At 46.1% G+C, this 21,651-nt stretch overlaps 1 long non-coding RNA gene across 1 annotated transcript; it reads left to right on the forward strand.

Moving 5' to 3' along the window:
* The first annotated feature begins 1,146 nt into the window (after positions 1 to 1,146).
* Positions 1,147 to 7,618, forward strand: LOC142255345 (uncharacterized). Its single transcript, XR_012727411.1, has 3 exons — positions 1,147 to 1,188; positions 1,412 to 1,505; positions 7,346 to 7,618. It is a non-coding gene; the product is annotated as an uncharacterized LOC142255345 (long non-coding RNA).
* The last annotated feature ends 14,033 nt before the right edge of the window (positions 7,619 to 21,651 follow it).

Consider the following 21,651-nt stretch of genomic DNA (forward strand, 5'->3'; position numbering starts at 1 on the left):
GCTCGGGTGCTCAGTACTAGTAACTAGTGATGAGCGGGCACTACCATGCTCGGGTGCTCAGTACTAGTAACTAGTGATGAGCGGGCACTACCATGCTCGGGTGCTCGGTACTCATTAAGAGCAGTTGGATGCTCTTATGGGCGTAACTCGGACGCTTGAGTTCCTCCCATCCAAGCATCCAACTGCTGTTAATGAGTAATGAGACTCCGAGCATGGCAGTGCTCACTCATCACTACATTTAATGTCTATACCAAGTAACTGCTTAAATGTCAGTTCCTTGAAGGAGTTGTCTAATATTATTAAATTGTGAAAAAAAATTGCAAAGGTCATGTAAAAACAAGCAATTCTGCAGTTTAAGCTTTCATTAATAATCCTTTCTGGAAGGATTTGTTTCATTCTATGACTTTGTCTAGGTTACCGACCACCTCTGCAGTCTCAGAAGGGGCCAGTGTGCACAAGCTGTTTACTATCCGGTGCCCCTGCGCTGCTCCTCTGGTGCTGCAGAGGCAAACTGTCTATGGTAGCAGCTCAGCCATGCCACCGACTCGAGCTGTCAGTCTTCAGAAGCACGCCGCTCCCGACAATAAGATCCTTGAGGCTAGCCTATAAATGAGATCCAGCCACAGCTTGCCCTTAGTCTGCACCTTATATCGTGTAATTGCTATTTGAGCACTTCCCAAAAACATCCTCTGCACAGCAGCTTCAGACCTGATTATTATTGTTGCATCATGATCTCGCGGCTCTATAGATTTGTGCAAAACTTTGCTCTAATTCTCCTTCTGTCAACCTTTACAGTGAGCTGAAACAGCGAATGAAAGCCGAGAAAAAGGCGGCTGAGAAGGAAGCGAAACAGAAAGATCAGAATGAGAAGACGCCGGAACGAGGAAAGTCTGGATCCCAATGTAAGTTCCTGATCAGAAATACAAAAAATGCCCCCAACTGTCGCCCCCAACTGTCGACTCCAACTGTCGCCTCCAGTTCGATAGGGAAAGATTCTGTGTTTCTCATATTTTTGAGTTTTTTTCTCCCCTTCTTTTGCAGCAATACTACAAAATCAGAACCCAGGCCATCCAGCAGCTGAAAGGCACCAAGGACGATCCTTATCCACACAAGTTCTCAGTCCAGATGTCTCTCACCGACTTCATCCAGAAATACAAAAACACTTGGAGGAAGTAGTCACGGTCGCCGGTAAGTCTCCTCTGAGCATTTGTTATACAATTGATTGACAGGAATTTTCCATAGAATAACACAACCTTTATGTGACAGTTCTAATCATCCTTAAATGCTAAATGCAAAGTTCACAAAACCCCTGGAATTTGCTGTAAAGATCAAATCAAATCAAAACTTTTCTAAAAAAAAACAAAAAAAAATGCATTTGCACAATTTATTTTTCTTTTTGACCTTATTTTAGGCAGAATCCATGCCAAATGTATCTCTGGGGCCAAGTTGATCTTTTACGACCTCCGCGGAGAAGGCATGAAGCTGCAGGTTATGGCCAATTCTAGGTAAGTCCTAAATGTTGTTGAATATATGAACCTACCAATGATGGGTGGTAAATTACTGATGTGTGGGGGTCCGAGCGCTGGGAGCCGAACTGATCGGCAGAATGGGGAATATCCCTTCAATCCCTGTTATAAAAGGTAGCTTCACGTTGGACAACCCATAGGTGATCCATTCTTTCTCTATGACGCTGCCGGAAATAACCAAGCAGACCCATAAAGAATGGATGGAGCAGTGGGCAAAGATTCTCTATTCTAAAGGGGGAAAAAAGTGCCTTGTTTTACCGATCAATGGTCAAACTCCCACCGACGTATACGTTATCATCAACCTTCTGGATAAGTAATAGGTTGTATTCACCGGACAACCTCTTTATAGACCATGGAGTCCTTTGGTGTTTTACATATAGCGGTTGCGACCTTTTAACAAATATACAGCTGCACTCTGAACGCTAAGGTATGCAAACATGGAATATAGGTGTTTGGACATGCATTACTGCTAAGGAATTGAGACAGTGTATAAAAAAGGACAGTTACATGTCAGCCCAGCAGCCAGTGTCAAGGCGTATCTCTTATGCTGGATCCCTCCCTAAATGCCTGTGCCTGAGCTGAAATAGCCTTCAATTTTATGGGTGGATAGGAAATTAACTCCTTCACGACCTTGGACAGAAAGATCCATCATGGTGCCCTGGTACTTAAAGACCCATGATGGATCTATCCGTCATGGCGAAATCGCGGCACCGGAGCCCCGGTGACTGCGATCGGTTCACACAAACCGCATATTCGGGAAGGAGGGCACCTGTGTCTGACCTCAGGAGGGGTGGTGCCTCCTCTCCGGACCTACGGAGGCTGTTATTGGCTGACGAATGCCGCTCAGCCAATCACAGCCACTGTAATGTTTTAGCCATTGAACGTGGCTAAAACATTGAAATCCAGCCATGGTCAGTGCAGCTGTAGCACTGACCATTGGTGGGCTGGAGTTGGGTGACCTCAGCTGGATCACCCTCCCCCAGCTCCAGCAGCTCTGATTGGAGAGACCGGCCTTGTGACCGATCTCTCCAATCACCGAGGACCTATTGCCGGTGACCGCCCCCCTCAGCTTCACTTGTCGGTCCTGAGAACACCAGTACAGTGTATATAGTACAATGGCAGGGCGATAAGCTTCAGTCCCATGCTGTTATGTGACCGGAGCATGGGACCTAGAAGTTGCCGCGCTGCCATAGTACTGTATCAAACCGGCGAAAAGCCTCCCGATCCGCCGCCGCCGCCCTCCATCTGCTACCACTCTCCCCGATCTGCTGCCCGCAACCCCACCTCTAACCCCCGTGATCGGCTGCCCACCCTCTCGTGATCGGCTGCCCGCCCCCTCGCCTCCGTGATGTGCTGCCCACTCCCCCCCACCTCTCACCCCCATGATCGTCTGCCCGCCCCCTCCGCCTCACCCCCGTGATGTGCTGCCTGCACGCCCCCACCTCTCACCCCCGTGTTGTGCTGCCCGCTCCACCCTACTAACCCCACTACTCCCAGTACAGATCCCTGCAGCCCCCACTGCTCCCAGTACAGATCCCCGCAGTCCCCACTGCTCCCAGTACAGATCCCTGCGGCTCCCAGTACAGATCCCTGCAGTCCCTACTGCTCCCAGTACAGATCCCTGTGGTCGCCACTTCTCCCAGGACAGATCCCTGCGGCCCCCACTGCTCCCAGTACAGATCCCTGCGGTCCCCACTGCTCCCAGTACAGATCCCTGCGGTCCCCACTGCTCCCAGTACAGATCCCTGCGGCTCCCACTGCTCCCAGTACAGATCCCTGCAGTCCCCACTGCTCCCAGTACAGATCCCTGCAGTCCCCACTGCTCCCAGTACAGATCCCTGCGGCTCCCATTGCTCCCAGTACAGATCCCTGCGGCTCCCACTGCTCCCAGTACAGATCCCTGCCGTCCCCACTGCTCCCAGTACAGATCCCTGCAGTCCCCACTGCTCCCAGTACAGATCCCTGCCGTCCCCACTGCTCCCAGTACAGATCCCTGCGGCTCCCAGTACAGATCCCTGCGGCTCCCACTGCTCCCAGTACAGATCCCTGCCGTCCCCACTGCTCCCAGTACACATCCCTGCGGCCCCCACTGCTCCCAGTACAGATCCCTGCGGTCCCCGCTGCTCCCAGTATAGATCCCTGCAGCTCCCACTGCTCCCAGTACAGATCCCTGCGGCCCCCACTGCTCCCAGTACAGATCCCTGCCGTCCCCACTGCTCCCAGTACAGATCCCTGCGGCTCCCAGTACAGATCCCTGCGGCTCCCACTGCTCCCAGTACAGATCCCTGCGGCTCCCACTGCTCCCAGTACAGATCCCTGCCATCCCCACTGCTCCCAGTACAGATCCCTGCCGTCCCCACTGCTCCCAGTACAGATCCCTGCGGCTCCCACTGCTCCCAGTACAGATCCCTGCCGTCCCCACTGCTCCCAGTACACATCCCTGCGGCCCCCACTGCTCCCAGTACAGATCACTGCCGTCCCCACTGCTCCCAGTACAGATCCCTGCGGTCCCCGCTGCTCCCAGTACAGATCCCTACAGCTCCCACTGCTCCCAGTACAGATGCCTGCAGCTCCCACTGCTCCCAGTACAGATCCCTGCGGCCCCCACTGCTCCCAGTACACATCCCTGCGGTCCTCGCCATTCCCAGTACAGATCCCTGCGGCCCCCACTGCTCCCAGTACAGATCCCTGCGGTCCCCTCTGCTCCCAGCACAGATCCCTGCGGCCCCCACTGCTCCCAGTACACATCCCTGCGGTCCTCGCCATTCCCAGTACAGATCCCTGCGGTCCCCGCTACTCCCAGTACAGATCCCTGCGGTCCCCTCTGCTCCCAGTACAGATCCCTGCAGCTCCCAGTGCTCCCAGTACAGATCCCTGCAGCTCCCAGTGCTCCCAGTACAGATCCCTGCAGCTCCCAGTGCTCCCAGTACAGATCCCTGCAGCTCCCAGTGCTCCCAGTACAGATCCCTGCAGCTCCCAGTGCTCCCAGTACAGATCCCTGCGGCCCCCACTGCTCCCAGTACAGATCCCTGCGGTCCCCACTGCTCCCAGTACAGATCCCTGCGGTCCCCACTGCTCCCAGTACAGATCCCTGCGGCCCCCACTGCTCCCAGTACAGATCCCTGCGGTCCCCACTGCTCCCAGTACAGATCCCTGCGGTCCCCACTGCTCCCAGTACAGATCCCTGCGGCCCCCACTGCTCCCAGTACAGATCCCTGCGGTCCCCACTGCTCCCAGTACAGATCACTGCCGTCCCCACTGCTCCCAGTACAGATCCCTGCGGTCCCCACTGCTCCCAGTACAGATCCCTGCGGCCCCCACTGCTCCCAGTAAAGATACCCCGACAAGGAGAGAGCGCTGCTACCTGATAAGATCACAATAATGTATCAAACACATATGTAAGTATATGATTTTTTTTATTATTATATCTAAATATCATTTTTTTGTATTTCAAAAGGATAACAATACATAAAGTGCTGGTGCTCACAAACCTGACTGTATACACCTGACTGTATATATAAACCTGACTGTATACACCTGACTGTATATATAAACCTGACTGTATACACCTGACTGTATATATACACCTGACTGTATACACCTGACTGTATATATAAACCTGACTGTATACACCTGACTGTATATATAAACCTGACTGTATACACCTGACTGTATATATACACCTGACTGTATACACCTGACTGTATATATACACCTGACTGTGTCTGTGTGTGTGTATATATATATATATTTATATATATATATATACCTGACTGTATACAGCCTGACTGTATATATACACCTGACTTTATACAGCTGCCTATATATATACACCTGACTGTATACAGCCTGACTGTATATATACACCTGACTGTATACACCTGACTGTATATATACACCTGACTGTATACACCTGACTGTATATATACACCTGACTGTATATATACACCTGACTGTATACACCTGACTGTATATATACACCTGACTGTATACACCTGACTGTATATATAAACCTGACTGTATACACCTGACTGTATATATACACCTGACTGTATACACCTGACTGTATGTATACACCTGACTGTATACACCTGACTGTATATATACACCTGACTGTATACACCTGACTGTATATATACACCTGACTGTATACACCTGACTGTATATATACACCTGACTGTATACACCTGACTGTATATATACACCTGACTGTATATATACACCTGACTGTATACACCTGACTGTATATATACACCTGACTGTATACACCTGACTGTATATATAAACCTGACTGTATACACCTGACTGTATATATACACCTGACTGTATACACCTGACTGTATGTATACACCTGACTGTATACACCTGACTGTATATATACACCTGACTGTATACACCTGACTGTATATATAAACCTGACTGTATACACCTGACTGTATATATAAACCTGACTATATACACCTGACTGTGTCTGTGTGTGTGTATATATTATACCTGACTGTATACAGCCTGACTGTATATATACACCTGACTTTATACAGCTGCCTATATATATACACCTGACTGTATACAGCTGACTGTATATATACACCTGACTGTATACACCTGACTGTATATATACACCTGACTGTATACAGCTGACTGTATATATAAACCTGACTGTATACACCTGACTGTATATGTACGGGGTGGCACGGTGGCTCAGTGGTTAGCACTGCAGTCTTGCAGCGCTGGGGTCCTGGGTTCAAATCCCACCAAGGACACCATCTGCAAGGAGTTTGTATGTTCTCCCCGTGTTTGCGTGGGTTTCCTCCGGGTTCTCCGGCTTCCTCCCACACTCCAAAAGACATACAGATTGGGACTCTAGATTGTGAGCCCCAATGGGGACAGCGTTCCTGATGTATGTAAAGCGCTGCGGAATATGTTAGCACTATATAAAAATAAAGATTTGATATTGATTTGATTTGATATATACACCTGACTGTATACAGCTGACTGTATTTATACTACTGACTGTATACAGCCTTACTGTATATATACACCTTGACCGTATACACCTGACTGTATATATACACCTGACTGTATACACCTGACTGTATATATAAATCCGACTGTATACACCTGACTGTATATATACACCTGACTGTATATATACACCTGACTGTATACACCTGACTGTATACACCTGACTGTATATATAAATCCGACTGTATACACCTGACTGTATATATACACCTGACTGTATATATACACCTGACTGTATACACCTGACTGTATTTATACACCTGACTGTATATATACACCTGACTGTATACACCTGACTGTATTTATACACCTGACTGTATATATACACCTGACTGTATACACCTGACTGTATACATACACCTGACTGTATACAGCTGACTGTATATATACACCTGACTGTATACACCTGACTGTATATATACACCTGACTGTATACACCTGACTGTATATATACACCTGACTGTATATGTATGTATGTATCGATCTGCCATACTGACTTTTGAGCAAAAGATGAAGAACAAGGAGAATCAGGAAGGAAAGAGGATTTGAGATGAAGAAATAATTCAGACCTCAGCGGCACGACATTTATTTGTAGCAGGTGATGCAGCATGTGATGTTAGGTGGATAATAGCTGAGGAAGTGTGTGGTAGATACCCAGCAGATTGGAGCCCATGTATTACATTGGGAATCAGGTTGGATATTTACACAGAATACTCTGAATACAAAAGGTGTAAATGGTGTGAATGCAGATATTCTTATATAGAGGGCATTTTACCAACATTCTTATTTTTAAGGGCTCCGTGCCGGGATGTGCTGCAGAAGACGGGAGAAGATGGAAGTCTGCAGAGACGAGCTGTGGATGTGAGAAGTCATCATGGTGTGTGGATAAAATGGAGGTGAAAGCAAAGAGAACGACTCCAATCAGAAAAGACATCAACTATAAAGTAACTGGATGTAAATCTTTATTTTTGATAGTACATCTCATCAGCAGGGGTATACATAGAAATCATGGGTGTGGTAGATCCACTCTCTCAGCTGCAGTATGAGGTAGACACAGGAATGCTTCTCAGATTAAATTTCAGCTGATTTATTAGTTCCATAAACCAGCCTGAACAAAATAAAACAAAACAGCCTTACCGGCATAAAAGAAAACAAAACCTCATGTATTAAGTCCATACACTGCGGGTTCAACCCACTAAAGTTTGGGGTTCCACACCGTTCACAGAGATGAGGAACTGCTTCCTCCAACACAGAACATACAGAACAGTGAGTGTGTCCAGAGGCTTGTACCTCTTGGACCACACCCCGAGGTGGAGGTATGGTGAACAGCCGTCCCACCCATCTCTTTAGCTGTTCACAAAAACCTGGCCCAGTTAAAAGCAATTTAACCCTCTCAGCACCTAGTATGCTGGAGCATTACATCCAGGTTCACATCACTGATTTTAGTAGTCTCAGCGACACATACCTCCCCTCTTGCACTTTACCATATGGGGATGGGGGTCATCCGCGTATGGATGTAATGGGATCGTTGTACAAGCTGCAGTCAACGTAGTACAAGGGAGCAGACGGAGTCAGAGTCAAGTGAGAGCCGGAGGTCAGAAGCCAGGAGGTGTCGTCAGAAGCCAGAGGAGAGAGTACAGAACCAAAGTCAAATAACAAGCCGAAGTCAGATACCGGGAGAGCAAGTCAGTAGGGGTAGAGCATGGAGACAAAACAACAAATCAGGGAGCAGGAGAGGGAGACAGGGGGGTCGGACAAAACGGAGAAGACAGGAGTCAGGGAGACGAGGACTGGGTAGCAGTTCATCCGCTCAATAGTATACAAGGGTGCTCCATTCACCATTGACATACACAGGTACTGGCGCATAATAACGCATGTTGGGGTCATCTGTTAGCACTTCAATCTCGCCAAAGTTTTCCAAATAGGCAGGGACGAGATAATTTGGCGTGGAGTTTATGTGCCTGCACAAAGGACATGTGATGTTATCCTGAAGCCATTGTTCTATGCATCGCAGGTGGAAAAAGTGGCCGCACTCCATATAGCTGATGGTATTTCCGGTGATAAGGTCTTCCAAACAGATTGGGCAGGATTCCAGGGGGTCCTCCGCCGATCGTATGGCAGTAGGGAGTGTGAGTCTTGAATCATTGATGACTTCAGGATTGGTGTTATTTTGGAATTGGTTCCACAGCCCATACCTCTCCGGTGATGGTGGTGGTGATGGCGATGGTGGTGGTGATGGCGATGGTGGTGGTGGAGGTGATGGTGGTGGTGGTGGTGGGAGCCTCCTATTTCTCTGCCTCCTAGGTGTAAATGGGGCAATATCCACTCTTCTTTGCCTTGCAATCCTGCCTCTCGTCCTGTGCGCAATCGGGGAGTCCTCCCTGATGCGCCGCGATGTTCCTGTGTGAAAAAGAGAAACAACACACATATAAGCACTTTCTCCTGGCGAATATTATCCTCTATTAGGAACACATATGTTACACGCCTGTACATAGACATATTAGGGGCTTTTTATGCCCTTCCTCGTCTTACCTGATACAGAAGGACGGGCAGGTCCATGTGAGGATGGTTCATCTCGAACATGGTAAGGATGATAATTGTCCTCAGAATCCATATTGGGCCAAGATGAAGGAGATCCTTCGGCCTTGAGGAAACTTCAGAACTTCAAGCTAAGGTTTTCTTCAATATAACTACTCTGATTTTGTCAATAAAACAACTAAACCAAAGAGAGCACTCACTAAAGAAAATTCTCCTACGTGAGTGCACCGATCAACGGAACAGCAGCCCCTATAATAATGGAGGCCACTATGATGTCATAACACCACATTACATCACAGTCCATGCTCCATGCTCCATCATGTGTCCTAATGTCACTACCTCACTGCCGACCTCATAATGCAGCGCCGGACCACAGACTGTATATAACTGTACCTATATATAATGCTGTGTATTTATGGGATATATGAAATTATTAATCATTTCTACAAAGCAAATAAAATATATTTTATTATCAACCCCTTTAGGATCTGGTGTTTGTCCTGAGATCCATAACCTCTTTTTATTTTTCGTCCATATAGCCACATGAGGGTTTGTCCTTTGTGGGACAAGTTATAGGTTTGGCCGACACCAGCACTTTGTATAGTAAAAAGTATGGAAAGCGGGAAAAAGTAGTGTGATAAAATTGTAAACCCCCCCCCACACACAATTCCACCATTTCTTAGCATTCATTGTTTGGAAAAATTGACCGGGGAACACGATTCTCCAGCTTAGAACCTGAAGATACCAAACTTGTCCTGTTTTATCATTTTTTTTAAATTATTATTTTTGGTAAAAAAAAATCAAATATAAAAAAAAAAAGGTCTGTGTCACCATTTTCTGAGCCCTGTAACTTATCGAGCTGCGTGACGGGTATTTTTTTGCAATCTGGGTAGCAGGAATTTATTGATATCATTCAAAATTTTAATACTTAATTTTTTAGGAAAGAGCGGCGGCTAAAAATTGCTAATTCTAGTGTCATAATTGTTTTTTCTTTTTGAAGTTTAAAGGATAATTTAAATAATTTTATATTTTAATACATCAGACGTTTTTGATACAATAAATTAATAAATACAATTTTATACAATTTAGATATAATAAATAAAAAAATATATATTTTTTTGTTTTTTTACTTCTGAACGGGAAAAGGCAGATAATTTAACCTTTTATTTATTATTTTTTATATATATTTTTTTTTTTATATTTTTTTCTTTAATTTTTAAAAGAACTGAAGGACACAAGTCTATTAATTTATTTTCAGCATCAAGGAAAACACATTTGATTAATACTGTCACATATAAAGGTGGTGTCACCATTCCTCTGTGCAGGGCATCTGTGTTTTTCTGGGCTTCTGGCTGGCAGGTTGATTGACAGCGCTGGCTTCCATGCTGGTTCTGGGAGGTGCTGATTGCTCAGGTGTTCCATCTTCTGGGTAATTGCTCTGCTTCGTTAGTGAGCATGTTTTCCTAGAACCTCACCAGTCGTAGATTCTGGTTCTCCTGTTGTGCTGTTGGCCTAAATTCCTGCCTGTGTTCTGATCTTGGTTTACTGACCCCGAACTGTTGTTTGACTCTTCTCTGCCCGCTTCCTGTTCCTGACGTTACCGCCCGGCTTTTGACCTCGTTACCTGACCACGTCTTAGTTTACTCCTTGAATACATTACATACCTTCCTGGAATTCTGGCCCTCGGATCGTCACCTGACTACGCCTCTGTGTACACCTGGTACCAGACCCCAGCTTTTCCTGACTACTCTACCATTTGTACTACCTGTAAGTAGTGACTAGCATCACAGGTGAATCCGCTAATGAGAACCTGTTTCTCCAAAAATAAGCCCTAGTGTGATTTTGGGGGGCTTTTTTGACTATGCTTAAAATGTAAGCCCTACTCCAAAAATAAGCACTAGTTGCAGTTCCATAAGGAAGTGTCCAAGCAGCTAAGGATACTTTCACACTTGCGTTCAGCGGAGTCCGTCACTATGGAGAATAGCGCAGTCCGTTAACGCACTGCGCTATTCTCCATAGACTTGTATGGACAACGCACTGTAACGCAAGTGTCTGCATTGCATCCGCTGGACGACGCAGCGTCGGTATTTTAACGCTGCGTTGGGCGGAAGAAACGCAGCATGTAACTTTTTTCTGAGCAGCGCAATCTGTAGGATTTCACTGCGCATGCTCTTTTTTTTTTTTTTTTTTTTTTTTTAAATCGCAAACTTTATTTTGTCTCGCGGTGGTCGAACGTTCAGCTGAGCGCCCACATGCCCGGCCGCTGGCAAGTGAGAGCGCTTAGCTGAGCGCCCGCCCGCCGGCATGCCCAGCCGCCAGCAAGTGACAGCGCTCGGCTATTGAGAGCGATCAGCTGATCTTTCACAATAGTCTGCTGCCGGTAAAACTGTAAAGAAGAAAAAAATAAAAAGCTTTCCGTTGTTTTGTACGATCCATAGCATCCGTTGTGCCACTATATGCAACGCATCCGTTGCATCCGTCACACAACGCAATGGTACGGAAGCCGTCCAACGCAAGTGTGAAGGTAGCCTAAAAAATTTAAAGAATACAGCACGACTCTTCATTGAAGAAAGCAGACACTCCCAAAAGAAAGCAGACACCCCTCTCACCCCCCAGCTCCCCCAAAAATCACACTCACAAGACACCAATTACATTTGTCAAGTACTAATGGTGGATGGGCTCTCACACAGAGATCTGCATCGCTGTCAGGTCCCTCGCTGTTCCAGCTAAATTGCACTGCTGCTTTGCCAAACAGATCGGGTACCAGTATCACTCCTCAAGAGTCATACTACTTGCAGTCACCAGGTGGAGCCAACTGCTGCAGAACTAAAGGGGAACTGTCAGATCTGTATGTGAGAGCCCATTCACTTGCCAACTTTAATTTTTTAAGATCTGGTAAGTGCGATTCTTTTAGGGGGTGTCTGCTTTCTTTTGGGGGTAAAGCAGTACATAGAGAATAATTAATGTAAGCAGGTAATGTAACCCTTTGAAAATATGGTCTGTACCCACCACTAGAGGACGGGTTCTGCACCACGAGAATAGCGGATCAGATAAGACAATGTGCATCTGAACCAGTAATAGGAGTAACACAAAATGTTCATGTTCCAGAATGTGATGTGATTATATATGAATAAATGTTAATTTCATTTTTTGTTCAAGAATAAATGTGGATGGGGGGCGTGGCCTGAGCAGCATGTGAGGAAGACCTGTGTAGAGACAGCTCCTGCAAAAAACTCCTGTATAATCCTGTCCAGCTGGGGTTAAAGTTTGTTTTACTGCTTTCCTGGAGTGGTGACCTCTCCTAGACTGAGGGGGCTTCAAAGACCTGAGTGATATGACCAGAACTCGGGCTGATAAGAAGCGCGGGACACAGGCCACACTCATGGACGCTGGAGCTTCATGTGGGGGCAGGGCGTCTGATGCAATAGCTCGCCTCAGCAAGTTTGCACGAGATCAGCCTGAGATACCTGGAGCTGTTAAGCAGTGTGCCCTCAGCGTGGAGGAGATCCCAGGACAAGAACTGATGGAGGAGGAAGAGCAGCAGGGAGCTGTGAGTATGTTGGCTGCTGCCAATAATGTGGAGCAGGGGGACAACCTTAGAGCTACAGATGAAAACACAGATCCTGGGAGAGCAGAGCCCACCCTCAGTGATGTGCTTGCAGCAGTAAATACCTGCAACAATATGCTAGCCACTTTGAACATACAGATGGGAGGAATTAAAATGGACATTTCATCTATCAGGCACGAGTTGCAGGGGGTCAATGTACGGGTGGGGGCCCTGGAAGACCGGGTCAGTGCCACAGAGGATAAGCTTCCCCCTCTGACTCGGGACCTTGGCAGAGCAATCCACAATATCTCATTGCTTAGGGCTAAGGTGGACGATCTAGAAAACAGATCCCGCAGAAGCAATCTCCGACTGGTCGGGGTCCCAGAAAAGGCAGAAGGCAATAATCCAGTAGCTTTTTTTGAAATGTGGCTCCCCAAGACTTTGGGTATGGATCTGTTTTCTCCTTTCTTCACTATTGAGCGGGCACATAGGGTCCCCACTAGACCCCCACCACCAGGGGCACCCCCTCGTCCTATCCTCCTCAAGCTACTGCACTTCAGGGACAGGGACACTGCGCTCCGCAGAGCCCGGGAGATTAAGGATCTGGCTATTGACGGCCATAAGGTCTCACTGTACCCGGATTTTTCCACTGAAATCCAGCAGAGGAGAGCGCAATTTATTGATGTCAAAAAACGCCTGAGGCAGCTGCAGATCTCTTACTCAATGCTATACCCTACCAGGCTGCGAGTGGTGGCGGATGGTGGGACAAAGTTTTTTGACACTCCAAAGGATGCAGCCGCATGGCTCGATACCAATGAAAAAGGACTGCGCAGAAATCACCGCTGAGGATTATTGCGGATTCCTTGCTGTTGGACTTGCTGAGGTGAACGTGCTATGTTTCCCAGCTGGAACACTTATGGACGGTTGGCAGGAGCCACCCAGATAGGTTACTATGCAGTTGATGACTGTTCAGGAATTTAAACCGTTATGTGCTCTTAGGGTTATGTTTAGCCCCACTTCCCTCTGTTTGAGAGGAATGTCCTGGTTTACTGTGTATGTTTTTATGTTGTTTGACCTTTTTGTTTTATGCACCTGTTTGGTCTATGCTCATCTATGGGAACTGCTGCAGATGGGTCCGGAGGTCCCCGCTTGCTGCCCCCTGCTGTTACATATGTGCACTCACCCTTATGGCGAAGGAGGTTAATATAGTGGCCTGGAATGTGCGAGGATTGGGTGAAGCCACTAAAAGATGTGCAGTTTTTCTGTTTCTACAGCAGCTTAAGCCAGACATAATATTCTTATCAGAAACGCACTTGGTGAAGGAGCGGCTCCACTTGCTCCACAAAAAATGGATAGCCCATGAGTATCACTCTGTATATACCACACATTCCAGGGGGGTGAGTGTCCTGATACACAGGACAGTGCCGTTTGAGTGTCTTAAAGCTTCTGTGGATCAGGAGGGTAGATTTGTATGTCTTTACTGTGTCCTTCATAATGTGCGCTGTGTTCTAGTTGCAATTTATATTCCGCCGCCATACACAGGGGAACCATTGAAACGTATTCTCAATTTTGTTGCTTCCCTCCCTGAGGTCCCCACCCTATTAGTAGGAGACTATAATAATTACTTGCACCCGTATTGGGATAAGTTACATACAGGGAATATCTCAGTGGGGGCGGCAGCTACATCCCTTGCCAGACTGATGGAGGAGGTGGGATATGTAGATATTTGGCGTATTAGAAACCCGCAGGTCCGGCAGTATTCATGCTATTCTAGTTCTCATCATTCACTGTCCCGGATTGACCTGGCCATTGGAAATGCTCAGCTGCTGCCTTGTGTAGCTTCAGTCACGTACCTGGCCAGGGGGATGTCTGACCACTCCCCACTACAGGTCCGTCTAAGGCTTGGGGACCCGTACCGGCTGGCGGGGATACCTTGGCGGCTCAACCCTTTTTGGATACAACTGATAGGGGGCACTCTGACTGACACTATACGGGAATATTTTGTGACAAATGACGGTACGGCATCTAAACATATAGTGTGGGACGCAATGAAGGCGTATGTTCGTGGGACATATATTAGGGAAATTTGCACCCGAAAGGCGAAAACAAGAGAGCGCACTAAGTATCTGACGGACACTTTAGGTGATGCAGAACGACTTCTTATATCTAACCCTACAGATGATGCCAAGCGGGACTTAGAGAGGGCACAGAGAGCTCTGAGAGACCATATGACTTCCTTGGCCACTAACAAACGCTTTTTCCTTAAGCAGCGGTACTTTACGGAGGGGGAGAGTGTGGGACATCTCTTGGCTACAATTGCTAGGGCGCAGGAGGGATTGACCTATATCACCAAATTGAAACTTGACACTGGAGAGGAGGTGAGGGACAGCGGGAGGATTGTGGAGGTCATGCAACAGTATTACACCCAATTATACTCCTCTAAATCGCATTATGGGGATGAGGAACTGCGGGACTTTGTGGAAGAGATCACTCTCCCCAGTCTGTCAGATAGTGAGAGAGAATCCCTGAATAGAGATATAGACCTGGAGGAGCTGGAGGAGGCGCTCGGTCAAATCCAAAATGAAAAGGCCCCAGGTGCGGACGGACTCCCGGGTGAATTCTACAAATTATATACCCATCTGCTGCTGCCAAGACTCTTGGATGTGTTCAGAGATGCTGAGGAGAAGGGATCCCTCCCTGCATCCATGAGGGAGGCTATTATTGTTCTGATTTTAAAACCCGGGAAAGATCCGACCGCGCCTGACTCCTATCGCCCAATCTCGCTGCTTACATTAGATATTAAATTAATCGCTAAAATTCTAGCTAACAGGTTGTCCCGGGTGATCACGTCAGTGATCCACGAGGATCAGACTGGATTCATCCCCAATAAATCTACTTCCATTAATTTGCGACGTTTATTCCTGGGGATACAGCTAAGTTCTGAGGGGAGAAACAAGGAGAGAGCAGTCCTGTCATTAGATGCAGCCAAAGCCTTTGACAGTATTGAATGGAATTTCCTATGGGTAGTTTTGGAGAAATTGGGTCTTGGCTCCAGATTTATTGGCTGGGTCAAATTGTTATATGCCTCTCCGCGGGCCAGGATTCGAGTTAATCGTTGTACCTCCTCGTCTTTTAATTTGGCCAGGGGCACGAGACAGGGCTGTCCTCTCTCTCCATTACTATTTGCAGCGGCAATTGAACCATTGGCGGCTATGCTTCGTGCATCCGCTGGCGTAAAGGGGTTTGAGATAGGCGGTCTGGAGCATAAGGTTTCCCTCTATGCGGACGATTTGTTGCTGTATCTCAGGGAGGTGGGGACATCGGTGGGCCCAGCAATAAATATTATTATAGAATTTGGTAGGCGCTCGGGACTCCTAATAAACTGGAAGAAATCGGCCCTGCTCCCTATAGATCCACTCCCATCTAATTTTAGTACTCTGGGGCTGCCAATTCCGACGGTGGATAAATTTAAATACCTGGGGATTGTGGTTAGTGCCCGACCGCGTGATTACTACTCTCAAAATCTGGAACCAGTGTTGGCTCAGTTTAGGAACAAGATAGATGCCTGGTGTCGACTCCCACTGTCCCTTATTGGCCGTGCTAATCTACTAAAAATGGTACTGATGCCCAAACTTCTGTATCTTCTCCACAACGCCCCAATATGGATCCACTGGAAATTTTTCCGTAAAATCAACACTTTGTTTCGGGAACTCTTGTGGCAAAAGCAGCAGGCTAGAATCCGCCTTGAGACCCTGCAGAGAGGGAAGGAGGATGGGGGTCTGGCAGTCCCCAACCCGTGGGTTTATTATGTTGCGGCACAGATGCAGCACTTCAGGGGGTGGGGAAAGGATGAGGCATATGACGCTGGGGGCAAATTGGTGAGGGGCCTTGCAGAATGGGGACACCCAGTGGCTTTTTTGGATGCAGGATACTCACCCAGAGGAGGAACATTATATCCAACATTATCATTGATGTACAAGGTGTGGGATAGAGGGAAGCAGTTGCTGGGAATATCAGGAATGACTGAGTACTGGCCCTTATGGCATAATCGTGGACTGGCGGAGCTGCAGAGACTCCCGGGTTGGAGAATGTGGGTGAGCAGGGGGGTGCATCAGGTGTCTCAGATTCTTCAGAATAATATACTTAAAAGATTTGACCAGCTTCAAGCTGAGTTTGGGATACCGCACAGCTCCTTTTACCAATACCTGCAGCTCCGTCATGCCTATGAGACACAGACACGTCGTATGGACATTAGGATAGAGCGGAATCACACTCTTACTGAATTGTTGACATCTGATCGCTCCTATGGTATTATTTCTAGGTTGTATACAGTGATGTTATCTAGACACCTCGACAAATTCCCTTTGCAGGCTAGAGAGAAGTGGGAGAGGGACCTAGGCCCTATGACAGAGGAACAGTGGGGTGAGGTCCTGTCTCAGACTCCAAGCCTTGCTGTATCTGAAGGCCAACGACTGTCACAGCTATTCCTGTTACATAGAGTATATAGGACACCTAGTCTATTGCATAAGATGGGAGTTAGGATGGATGATCTGTGTCCTAGGTGCGGACAGGAAGGTGCGAATCTGATGCATATGATGTGGTCCTGTGGGAACATTGAAGATTACTGGAGGGCAGTACTAGATTTGGTTAGACAAGTTTTCAATATCCGTCTACAGCCAAGACCTATTATATGTATCCTGGGTCTACTGGAGGGGGGGGTGGACTTGAGTTCGCCGGTAATGGTCGGTATTACACGTCTCTTGTACCAGGCTAGGAAACTGTTGGCCTACCACTGGTTGGACCCAGCGCCTCCGGTCATCGGGGATTTTAGGGAAAGAGTAAACGCTATACTTCGACTGGAGAGAGGAGTATACCTTAAAAGAAATGCATTGAAAAAGTTCTATAAGATCTGGGGGGCATGGTTGGATACCCCAGGCCTTCCCTCCTCGGCGTTACTGCAGGACAGAGCGAGCGACCAGGTCCTTCTCCTTCTGACCGGTTAACAAATTTCCTCAAATAGGGTGATATGCGTACTGCTGGAAGGTGTGTGCATGTATATGTGTGTGCATGTATATGTGTGTGCATGTATATGTGTGTGCGTGCGTGCGTGTATGTATATGTGTATATATATATAATGTCATAATGATGCTGGGTAAGCTATACTATGGAGAATATATTGGGAAATAATATGCACTTTGAGACCCATATTGAAATGAGACGTGGACTGCGGGTGCATTGTTTATTATGTTATATGTGTGGTTTTTCTTATTGACTAAAGGTTTTTTCCCTTTCTGTGATATTTCTATGGAGGGAATTATTTTATGTGTTGTATAATTTTGATGTTAAATAAAAATGAACCTGATTTAAAAAAAAAAGAATAAATGTGGATTGTTGTCCATGGGCAAATATAAGACATCCTCTAAAAATAAGCCCTAGCGCATCTTTCGGAGCAAAATATAATATAAGACTGTGTCTAATTTTCGGGGGAGAACAGTAATTGATCAGACAACAGACAGAGAGGAAACCACTGAAAAGAGGGATAAAATAAAACAAATATTTTTCTTTATACATAAAACATCATTAAACAGTTTTGTGGGAGATAAAAACATTCATGGCAGAAGAATAAATACATAAATGTGGCAGAAGAAGACGTGTGGAGCAATATTACAGTGCATATAGGAAACAAGCTGTAGGGAGGGTGTGAGGGTGAAAAACAGGTAATGGTGTTAACAATGGGTTAAATGTTTATTAAGAGGATAATATACCAGACATAGAAGTCACTGATAATACATTTCAGCACAGTTCTCGAGGTCCTAATAGTTATCCATTGTCCCTATTTCTGTTCCTATACCCCGGGCCACTGCCTTTTAAAATAATAAAGCCTCTTCTGGTAATTATTATCTTGATTGTTATTTGCTAAATTTTATCTACTTGATGTGATCCCTATTTAAGACCTATCTGACCATCGCATCACTAGACCCCTGAGGAAGCCAGAAGTGTGGTGATACGCGTGGGGTGATATTTCCCTCTCCTCCTGTCTGATCATCTATGGACCAGGTTATGTGCACGCAGCGCTCATCTTTCTCCTTTATCAGTGATTGATTTCCACTTATGTCATCTGCTTATTGTTTCCTTCATTGATTCATTATTTATCCATGATCGTATATGCATTTCGTCAGTTGTGTTTAGGAATAGCACTTGCATTTTATTATTATATAACTTTTCATCATGACACATTTATGACTTCATTCATGTATTTTGCTTTCTTTGTGGACATCTGATTGGCAGATAGAGGTTTTGGGGTTTTAGATTATAATCTTTTTATGATTCTTTTTTAAAACTTTGATTTCATTTTTCAAATATTTTCGTTTTTTGTTGTGTGTCTGTCTGATAAATTATTGGATAAATAAAAATTATTTCTTGAGGTTCGGATTCATTTGAAGCAGGCAGTTTTACTTTATTTTTCATTTTATAAGACGCACCAGATTATAAGACGCACCCCAAATTTAGAGGAGGAAAATAGGACATAACCTTTAACCCCTTCACGACCTTGGACGGATCTATGCGTCCAGGATCGTGTCCCGTTAAGCCCCGCCCCCTGCCGCGGGCAGGCGGCGTGGATCGGCACACATATCAGCTGTTTTCAACAGCTGACATGTGTGCCTGCTAGCCGCGGGTGGAATCGCTTCCACCCGCGGCCATTAACCCCTTAAATCTTGCTGCCAAAGTCTGGCAGCAAGATTTATATGCGCGCGGCCATGTTTGTTACTTACCGCCGCCCCCACCGGAAGTCACGTGTGTTATCACGTGACTATCGGTGGTTGCCATCGTAGCACAGGGTCATGTGATGACGCCTGCTGCTACGATGTTTCACTTTCATTTTCCCTCGGCCGAGAGCAGAGGGAAAACCAAAGTGACTGTATCTGCTGATTACAGCTGTATTGCTGTGATCAGCAGATAGCGATCAGCGATCGGATTGCTGATTGCTATAGTCCCCTAGGGGGACTAGTAAAATAAAAAAAAAGTAAAAAAAAAAGTTTTAAAAAATAAAAAAAAAACAAAAAACCTAAAAGTTCAAATCACCCCCCTTTCCCCCCATTGAAAATTAAAGGGTTAAAAAATAAATAAATATACACATATTTGGTATCGCCGCGTTCAGAAATGCCCGATCTATCAAAATATAAAATCAATTAATCTGATTGGTAAACGGCGTAGTGGCAAAAAAATTCCAAACGCCAAAATTAAGTTTTACGCAAAATGCAATAACAGGCGATCAAAACGTAGCATCTGCGCAAAAATGGTACCATTATAAACGTCAGCTCGAGACGCAAAAAATAAGCCATCACTGAGCCATAGATCCTTAAAAATAAGAACGCTACGTGTTTCGGAAAATGGCGCAAAACGTGCGCCACTTTTATTGGACAAACTTGTGAATTTTTTTTTAACCCCTTAGATACAAGTAAACCTATACATGTTTGGTGTCTACAAACTCGCACCGACCTGAGGCATCACATAGATACCTCAGTTTTACCATATAGTGAACACAGTGAATAAAATATCCCAAAAACTATTGTATGATCACACTTTTTTTGCAATTTTTCCGCACTTGGAATTTTTTTGCCGTTTTCCAGTACGGCAAGTATGGTAAAACTTATGGTTTCATTTAAAAGTACAACTCGTCCCGCAAAAAACAAGCCCTCATATGGCAAGATTGATGGAAAAATAAAAATGTTACGCCTCTCGGAAGAAGGGGAACAAAAAACAAAAACGCAAAAACGGAAAGTGCCCAGGGGCTGAAGGGGTTAATGTTAAAATGAGGGCCTGTTTTATAATCTTAGTGCGTCTTAATCCTAATGCTCACTAGGGAGAGCAGCAGTGGTGGAGCAGTTTAGGAAGGTCACAGGAGCCAGGGGAGGCGATGCTGCATTCTCAGAGGAGGAGGTGTTGCAGCTCAAGAGTGTTGTGAATGTCAGTTATACTGTTGCTGCTGTGGAGCTCCCTCTTGTGGCCAGGAATGGTTTGACAGAGACCAGGTGTTCTTGAGCAATGGGCGTTTCCATTGTTAACTCTCTGCCTATTTAAGCCTTGGTCTCCTGGCTGTCTAGGCCGGTTATCATTTGTTCTGTGCTTCACCAGCCGTTTCATCTTGCTCCAGACCTCTTCTACCCCAGATAAGTGCTTGGTTTAATCTTATGTTATTTTTGTTCTTTTGTTCTTATCTGGGTTGTCAATTATTGTCGTTATTTTCAGTTTATTTGCATGCAGGAATCTTCCCTCTCTGTTGTTTTGCTGGGAAGCTCCCTGCAGCTATGTTTGGAGTATTGCTCCTATAAGTCCATGTGTTTGTTGCTTCTTGAATTTGTAATTGTTCCTGTTTTCTGTTCATTGGTTTGACAAGAGCGCCTGATATAGGACGGAGTGCAGATCGTGCGATCTGAGGACCTTTTTGTACTATCAGGTATTTGGGTTTTGTAGGGTTTCTCTCTGGCCACCATCAGCCCATTTGCTATCATTTCCTATTTAGTTAGTGGGGCCTCACCTTTGCTAATCCTATCCTCCATCTGTGTATTGTATTTTCCTATATCACCGTAGTCTTTGAATGTGGGGGGCTTACTATACCTTTGGCGGTCTATTTCTGAGGCAGAGAGTTATTCATCCTTCCTTCCTTTAGGATAGCTAGTTCTCCGGCTGGGTTCGCGGTGCATAGGATGATAGTTCACCCCTCAGCTACTTCTAGTGTTGATGGTTAGTAAGGGGATGGCGGCCAAATTAGTTGCCAATACTCTTGTCACCTTTTTTGCCAATGATCTATTGTGATCTTCCATCATTCCGGATCATAACACAGGAGGATGTAGCGGTGGGCACTATTGAATCCCCCAGCGGGTGTTGCGGCGGAGGCTATTGCTCGGCGGGCAGGCTGTGGGGCAGGAACTCAGTGCCGGCTAGTATACATGACATAGGACGCGTCATGCACCCAAGCTTTAGAAGAAGGAGGACAAAGATGGCCGAAAGAGG

This window comes from Anomaloglossus baeobatrachus, chromosome 10 (assembly GCF_048569485.1).
Source record: "Anomaloglossus baeobatrachus isolate aAnoBae1 chromosome 10, aAnoBae1.hap1, whole genome shotgun sequence".
NCBI lineage: Eukaryota > Metazoa > Chordata > Amphibia > Anura > Aromobatidae > Anomaloglossus > Anomaloglossus baeobatrachus.